This window comes from Propithecus coquereli, unplaced genomic scaffold (genome assembly GCF_000956105.1).
Source record: "Propithecus coquereli isolate 6110/MARCELLA unplaced genomic scaffold, Pcoq_1.0 Scaffold9, whole genome shotgun sequence".
Classification (NCBI taxonomy): Eukaryota; Metazoa; Chordata; class Mammalia; order Primates; family Indriidae; genus Propithecus; species Propithecus coquereli.
The window spans coordinates 6,824,731-6,833,847 of NW_012155284.1; the positions used below are offsets into that span (position 1 = coordinate 6,824,731).

General features: G+C 38.0%; 1 pseudogene; it reads left to right on the forward strand.

Moving 5' to 3' along the window:
- The window catches only part of LOC105826503, a 30,711-nt pseudogene that overhangs the window by 4,892 nt on the left and 16,702 nt on the right, over positions 1-9,117 (forward strand).

Below are 9,117 nucleotides of genomic sequence, written 5' to 3' on the forward strand. Positions count from 1 at the left end.
AGAAAGAAAGAAAGAAAGAAAGAAAGAAAGAAAGAAAGAAAGAAAGAAAGAAAGAAAGAAAGAAAGAAAGAAAGAAAGAAAGAAAGAAAGAAAGAAAGAGAAAAGAAAGTCCACAATAACAGAAAGAAGTTCAAATCTACCAGTAAATCTGTCTACTGGCTGGAACAGAGCTCTGTCAAAACACACACACACACACACACACACACACACACACCCCAAAGAGCTCTCAGAAAAAGAAAAATAGTAAACTTGGCACTCCCACCTTCCAAGAGTTCGCTCTGTTCTCTCCTGTTGTCTGATAATGGAGTACCCCAAGGCCCAGCTCAGTCCCTGCTTCTCTTTTCTTCTTGATCCACATATACATTTCCTGCCCTTGAGCTCATCCAGTCTCATGGCTTTAAATCTCATCTTCCAAATGTATATCACATCCAGACTCCTCTCCCAAACTCCAGACTTGTACGTAAGCATTTGTAATAGACATATCAAATTTAGAATGTCTAAAACTGAACTCCTCATCTCCTCCTCTAATACTTGCTCTAGCTGCAGCCTTTTTCATCCTGGTTAATGGAAACACTATTTTTTCTTTTTATTTTGAAATAATTTTAGGCTCACAGATAAGTTGCAAAAATATACACAAGGAGTGCAATGCGCGCTACCCGAAGGATGGACATATTTGAAACACGAACTTGGGGGGAGGGGAACCAAGGGCAACACACGTAAACTAAACATCTGTACCCCATAATATGCTGAAATAAAAAAAAATAGTACGTTATTCCTGGGAATCTTTCACCCTGTTTCCCCCCAAAATAACATCTTACATAAGCATAGTACAATTATAAAAACCAAGAAACTGACATTGGTACAATCTTACTAACTAAACTACAGACCTTACTTGATTTCACCAGTTTTTATCTGCATTTTTTTCTCTTGATGTATATAGTTCTAGGAAATATTGTCACATGTTTACATTTTTATAACCAGCAGTAGATACAATCAGTATATAGAGTTATTCCATTACCCCAAAGAAACTCCCTCATTTCCTCTTCCCTCCAGCCCTAGCCCCTGGCAACCACTGATCCATTCCCCACCACCATAATTGTGGCATATCGAGAATGTTATATAAATGGAATCATATGGTAGGTAACCTTCTGAGATTGGCTTTTTTCAGTCAGCCTAATATCCCTGACGTCCAACCAAGTTGTTACGTGTTCTTTTTTTTTCATCTGAGTAGTATTTGCTTATATAAATAGACCACAGCTTATTTATTCACTTGTTGAAAGGTATTTGTATAGTTTCCAGTTTTGGCCTATTACAAATAAAGCTGCTATGGATAATTTGTGTACCGAGTTTTATTGAACCTAAGTTTTCATTTCTATAGGATAAACATCCAGGAGTGGGATTGCTGCAACATATTGGAGCATATGTTTAACTTTATAAGAAATTCCAAACAGTTTTCCAGAGAAGCCATACCAACAATATATGAGATCTACTTGTTCCACATCCTCACCAGCACCTGGTATTGTATTTTTTTATTTTAGGCATTCTAGTATCTCATGGTGGCTTTATTTGCATTTCTCTAAGGGCTAATGATGTTAAGTATCTTTATGTGCTTATTAAAAATCCTTTGGTTATGTATTTATTCAAATTTTTTCCCATTTTCAAATTGGATTGTTTATTTTCTTGCTATTGAATTTAAAGATATATATATATACGTGCATGTGTGTGTGTATATATATATGCATATATGTATGTATATATTCTGTATACAAATCCTTTGTGGGATATGCGAATTGCAAATAATTTTTCCTAGGCTGTGATTTTATTTTCATTCTTTTTACAATATCTGTCACAGAGCAAAACTTTTTAATTCTGATGAAGTCCAACACACTAATTTTTTTCTTTTATGGATCATGCTTTTGGTGTCAGGTTTTTTTTGTTGTTGTTGCTTTTTGTTTTTTGCTTTGGGGGTTTGTTTACTTATTTATTTATGTATTTATTTAGAGACAGGGTCTTGCTTTGTCACCCAGGTTAGAATGCAGTGGTGTCATCATAATGCAATGCAATCTCAAACTCCTGGGCTCAAGTGATCCTCCTGACTCAGCCTCCCAAGTAGCTGGGACTATAGGCATATGCCACCACACCTGGCTAGTTTTTTTCTTTTTTCGCAGAGATGGGGTCTTGTTCTTGCTCAGGTTGGTCTTAAACTCCTGACTTCAAGCAATCTTCCTGCTCGACCTCCCAAAGTGTTAGGATTACAGGCAGAAGCCATAGCCCCCAGCCCAGTATCATGTTTAAGAACTCTTTGCTTGCCCATAAGTCATGAAGGTTTTCTTCTGTATCTTCTCTTAAAATTTTCACAATTTTACCCTTAGATCTATAGCAAATTTGGGGTTGATTTTTGTATAAAAGATTCACTATCTTTCAGTTACTCAGGCCAATAATTTTGAAGTTATCTTTGACTTCTCTCTTTCTCTTACACCCACATCAAAACCATTAGGAAGTTCTACTGAATACATCAGGTTTTAGCCTGAAAATGTTGGTTCTTGGTGCACCCATGGCTGAAGAATGACCAGACATGCCAAAGTAAGGCAAGCATGAAAATGAGGTTTATTGAGGAGAGAAAGATAGGATTATAGGGCAAGAGCAAGGTATAGGTTTACAGAGTATGATACGTACACCACAGATGATGACAAGACCCATTGTTGCAGCAAAGTGAGAGCCAAAGGAAGGGCGCAAAAAGAAGGATTGGCTATGGTCTGCATCTTATTTTACAGTGCCTGGATAGGGACCTCCCTTGTGGTTCAGAGGTCACCATAGAACCATTTTGATTGGACAGTTGGGAGTCACATGACCTGAGCCTTAAGTACGCATGTGGGTTCTAGGTCACTTTCCAGACTTTATGGTACCCCTGCTGTTTGGCCCGTGGGCTAGAGTCCTCTGCATTCTTTTGCAGCTGGCACACCAAGTTCTGATTAGCAGATTCGTAGGGTATTCCCTGTTCCCCCAGGTATGGAGAATTAGGGTGGGGCAGGACCAAGATGGGGGCAACAGCACCCACTTTAGTCCCTAGGAGACCCAGAATCCCTCGCTGTCTACCTAACAATTCTACCTTCTCATCAGTTCCACATCTATCTCTCTGGCCTAGCCCACTGTTATCTCTTGTTGGGATTTACTGCACAAGCCTCTTAACTCATCTTCATTTTCTATCCTTGTCCTCTGCTGTCTATCTTCAACATAGCAACAAAACTGACCTTTTTTTAAGCATAAAAGAGAGATCGGGCCACTCTTCTGCTAATGGCCCTCTAGTGGTTCCCATTTCTCTACACAACCTGTTCCCTCCCTCACTTCTCTGATCACTATCTAGTATTTTATATTCAATTCCTCCACCTGCTCCTCACTGGTCCCTTCATGGATTCTAGCCACACCAGGCATACTGCCACTTCATTGCCTTTGGACTGGCTATTCCCTTAACTGAAATGTTCCTCGACCAGATAGCCACATGTCTAACTCCCTTCCTTCCTTTAAGACTTTGCTCAAAATTATCCTCTTTGCAATGACATCTTGTTAGTTGATATTGAATCCATTTTTACTGACCCTGACCACTCTAAACTTTCAACGTGCTCCTGGTCACCCACTGGCATTCCCGATTGCTCTTACCCTGCTCTGCTTTTTATTTTGTCCATAGCACTTACCATCTCCTAATGCATTTTCTAATTTACCTATGATTCATATTTGTCGTTTCGTTGTTTGTCACCAGCCCTGCCAGAAAACAGCCTTCCTGAAGGCAGAGCTCCTTGTTTTGTGCATTGACATATCCCATGCACTCAAAAGTGCCCGGAAATCACAGATACTCAAGAAGTCTTTTTTTTTTAATGATAAAATGATAGTATTTTCTTTTTAATTAGTGAATCTCAAAGTATGGTTCACCAACGTGGGGGTTCCCCAAGTCCTTTCAAAGGATCTGCGCACTCAAAACTATTTTCATAATAATACTGAGATGGTATTTGTCTTTCTCACTGTGTTGATCTTCACACAGATGGTGCAAAAGCAATGGTAGGTGAAACTTCTGGGACCTTCACACCAATCAAGGAAGGCAGAGGCACCAAACTATTCTAGTGATCATTGTATTCTTCACTGTCGTGCACTCATGGTTTTTGAAAAACAGTTTCACTTAGGAATGTCCTTGATAAAGCACTAAAAATTGTTAATTTTCAACCCTTGAGCCTACTTTTTTTAATATTCTGTGTTATGAAAGTACTCATAAAGCCCTCTGTATGCCAAAGTACTGGTTGGCTTTAGGAAAACAACTGGTGAGAGTACTGAAGTTGCCAGCTGAACTAGACACTTTTTTCATGGAACACCAAATTTCCTTGAAAAGACACTGACATAGTACGGTTATTCAGATATGGGTATTGGTGGATATTTCACTTCACATTCCAGTCACTTTAAGAAAGATAATGGACAGTGTTTTTTGCCAATTCTGTCATAATTTCACAGATACTCTGGCTTCAAAAAAATACCCTGTTAGTTGATATTGAATCCATTTTTATTGTGTTTAAGAAGATTTTTTCATCATCAAGCTAAGTCTCTCAAAACTTTCTTCTGATACATTTTCTCTCTTTCATCTTCAGTTTTTTTCCAGCGCTGAGTATGGGTTTTAGTCAGAACGCTTTCTATTGCATATGCTAGAAACCTAACTTAAATTTCCATATGCAAAAGAGTGAATTATTAGCTCACAGGAAAACTGGCTCAGAAGGCCCTGAGGTGAAGCTCAATCAAGCCAGGTCCAGGGACTAGACCCCCAGGACTTCTTGTCTCTACTACTTGTCTGCCCCTGGCTGTATTCTGCATGTGATCTCACCCAAGGGAGCCAGGAAAGTGACACGATCATCTCCAGCCCTATGTTATCCCAGATGAACAAATGAGACAGAAGGGGAGCTTCGTTCTCCCAGCATCCATAGTTCATCTCTGTCTCTCTCTCTCTCTCTCTCTCTCTCTCTCTCTCACACACACACACACACACACACACACACACATGGCCAAATGGATTTGAGGAGAGATAGATCCATAAGAAAAAGATGCTGGCAGAGAAAACCAGCTTCCCCCTACAACATGAGACAGAATCCCTGTTTATTTGTACTCACTGCTTCCACAGCTGAGCACCTTATAAAGACAGTATAAAATTTTTTATAAATAGGCAGTCCTTGACTTATATTCTTCAGAATCATTACTCTATAATTTCAAGGGCTGTCTGATTCAAGGGAGTAAACTGGTGCTAGAAAATCAATTGCCTCCCACTCACCCACCCCTACCTGACCACTCAAGAGAGAAAAAAGAAATTAAAATTGTCAATAGTTAAATTATTATAAAAGTGAAGATAGAGTTTAGTTAGACAATTCATGGAATAACTTATTCAAGTCATAAACCAGAAAAGGCTGCACAGATAGAATGTGGACCTACTTAACAGTAATTACATTGTTCTTTCAGAAACATTGTAGACCAATATTTCTAGATACTAATATAGTCAAAGGAAAGTCATCGCTATCTCTTAATTTGTTCTCAAAATGCAAGTCTTCAAATCACAGGGCTGAGAATAGGGGCCATTCTCATGTCACCGTCTCCAGCTGCAGTGGCCACTATAGGTGCCTGACCCATAATCCTGGCCATTACCACGTCAGCACATGTCACCAGAGTTTCACTCTCTTTGGCCACCTAAGCACACCTTGCCCACCCATGCAGGCAGGTTGAACATGCAGAAATATTAACACTCCATCACAGTCCAACCATTGATTTACAGGAATTGGTTGTGGTGACTCTGGGGAGCATGCAGGGCACTGTTCACCAGGACCCCCAGTGGACTCCAGCTCCAGCTACCCACAGTGGTATCTGGCTTGTAACACACAGTTCACTGGCTGTCTTCGCTTCCTTCTCCCACACCCCCACTCACTTGACAGTGTTTCCTTCACCTGCCAAGAAAACTACTTTAATTTGAATCCTTGTCTCAGAGTCTGCTTCTAAGACAAGAGACAGAAAAAAATTAAAAAGGCATGTATTGGGCTGTTCATGCTTTTTCTGCACTTTGAAGTCCACAGAGCTTAGCCCAACAGTCCACGTGTCCAGCAGTCACTCTTTCGCTAACTTGGATTAACTAGAGGAACTAAGCACACAAAAATGAGAGAAAAAGGCCCATGAATATATGCACTTGACTTTCACATGAAAGTATTTAGAGTCATCCTCCTTCAAAACCAAAATGTAGGAAAAAAAAGTAAAATGAAGTTAATGATGGAATAACCAAGGTCATCTGGCCCTTGTATTAACCCTCCATCTTCCTGAGTTCAAATGAGTACATTAGAAACAAATGGGTGTGGGAGGGAGGGAAATGAAAGGAGAAAAGAGGCAGACACATCATTTAATTTATGGCCTCAAACTACTATGCTGCTTCATTTTCTGATCTCCTTTGTGTCTATGAGCTTTAATAAACCTCAAGGCTGGCACCCCTTGGTGAACTGGCATGCATAATTAACACCTACAGAACTCATAGATTAAATTCTACACGTTCTGCTTTGGATGGCAGGAAATCAAACAATATGTTTTTTAAAAATGTTATTTAACTGGTTAAAAGAAGATAGCTTATGAAGGTATAAGCACTGGGTGTTCAGAAAACTTATTCTAACAGATCCTTTCCCCCAAAGTCAAATAACCTATTCATATTGTGTTCTAAGATACTTTCCCTTCCATTTCTTAATTAAATGTTTTAAAAGCAAGTTATAAAACACTTGTGTTTCACATATAATAAGTATTCATTTAAATTATGTTTGGCAAGCACTATCCTAAATGAGCAATTTAAAGACAGAAGGTATTTTACTCACAATTGCTCATAGATATTCAGTATAAATATAAATATACAAACAAAAGCCTACAAATATTGTACTCCTGTCACCCATAATCACAGACTTTAAAATATCAATTTACCTTAATAGTCCGAGCAGCTCATGAAAATTCATTGTCAGGGAAGAACTGAAATGAGTCAAGAGAACAATGTGTTCCTTTTCTTTTACTTCAATTATCTTTACATAATTCCTAATTTTGTGATGAGACATTTTGGAATACTGATTGCTTTCTTAAAAATCTACTGATTGCCTCAGTACATGCCAGAGGTTCTGTTGGGTATTTAAGGAGTATGTAGGAAGAGAAGTTCCAGTAAATTACTTATAAATCTTAACTCTCAAATTGAATTATTTACTATGAAATAAATAATTTTTACTTTTAGAGAACTTGACAGTCTTTAAAGCAATAATACTCCAGAGATATTTCACACTTAAGGAAGAAGACATTTAATCCAGGTGCCAATAGCTATAACTCCAAGGATTCAGGGATGACCCACCTTTAGGTGTGATGGCTTAGTGTTTACACTGTTACAACTGAAAATAATTTGCATCATAACATTTAAAATTATACCATTAGCCCTCCCCAAATGTACAGTGTCCCTCTGGGGAGTCTGTGACTGTTTCAATTAGAAGGTGATCAACTTAAGGACTGATTGCCTAAGAATATACTTAAATAAACCCCCAAAACACAGAGATTGGAAGGAGTATAGGGCAAGGGTAGTTAGTTATAAGGATGCAAAGTTGTGGCTTATGAATTTCTGCATGATCCCTCAATGCCATGACCCCATTATGCATTTTTTATGCTTTTCTTCTTGGGGCAGATGATTCCACCTGGTTTATGTGCACTCTGGTTCAGTTTACCATTGTTTATGGATCAAGGGACTATTGCTATGATGGCTCCAACACAGGTAAGAAAGAGCCAAAGGGCTAGTTGTGGTGACTTCTCTTGGCTCTGTGAATATAAACATGAAAATCCTAAACAAAATCTTAGCAAATCAAATCCAACAATATGTAAAAACAGGTAATAACACAGCAGCAATTTCAGCCTTAGGTAGTTGCCCAAGAGAATGGAAACATATGCCCATAAAAACTTGTATGTGAATGTTAATAACAGCCCGAACATCTATCCGCAGGTGAACAGACAAATAAATTTTTGTAGATTAGTACAATGAAATACCCTTCAGCAAGAAGAACAAAGTACAGATACACACAATAACATGGATGAATTTCGTAGACCTTTTGCTGGGTGAACGTCACCTGGCATAAAACAAGTGCGTACTATATGATACCACTTATGCGAAATTTTAGAATAGTTTAAACTCATATGTGGTGATTTAAAAAAAAAAACAGAACAATGTTTCATTAGGGTTATTTTGTGGGGAGGGCAGATATTGCAAAGTGGCACAAGTGAATTCTGAAGAGATAGCAGTCTTCTATATCTTCATTTTGATGGCAATGATATACGTGTATATTTTTGTTAAAAGTCATCAATCTATATGCTCAAAATATATAAATTTTATTATATGAATTTATACTAAAAAAAATTATACAAGGAGATACACTCAAAAACACTATAGATAAGTCAAAATGAAATTCTATAAATTTTATTATATGTCATTATACTAAAAAAAATTATACAAGGAGATACACTCAAAAACACTATAGATAAGTCAAAATGAAATTCTAAAAATGTTCAAGCAACCCACAGGGAGGCGGGGGAAGGAACAAAGGGAAGGAACAAACAATACAATTATGATCAACCATCATGTTAGGTGGAAGGCAGAACTTTCAAAACTTCAAAATGTACCCAGTAATAGCGATTTGCAAATTGTTTGAGGGAGACTCCTCAGGAAATATTTTGTACTGGAGTCTGGATTTTGTATCTTATCCAAAATCTGAGTAAAGAGCACAGAAAAATGAACAGATAGTCACTTATTAAATATAAACATTAAATTTCAAGAGCTCATATCTTAACTTCAATTTTAGCTTTTAGCAAAGTATGAAAACCCATGTCGTTGTCACTAGGCTCAAATTCATGGCTTGCAGTGTTACTGATTCTGTCAAATCAGAATTTACTTTATTACGTATGCACTTTATTTAAAATATACAGAGCTGAAAAAATGTCAGATAGAGTTGCTCCTATTGAAACCTGCAAAGTAGGCAACGGTTTAGAGCCCTGTTCCATTGGACTGCCCATGCCTACAGCCCCCACCGTGGTGCCCCCTCTTCG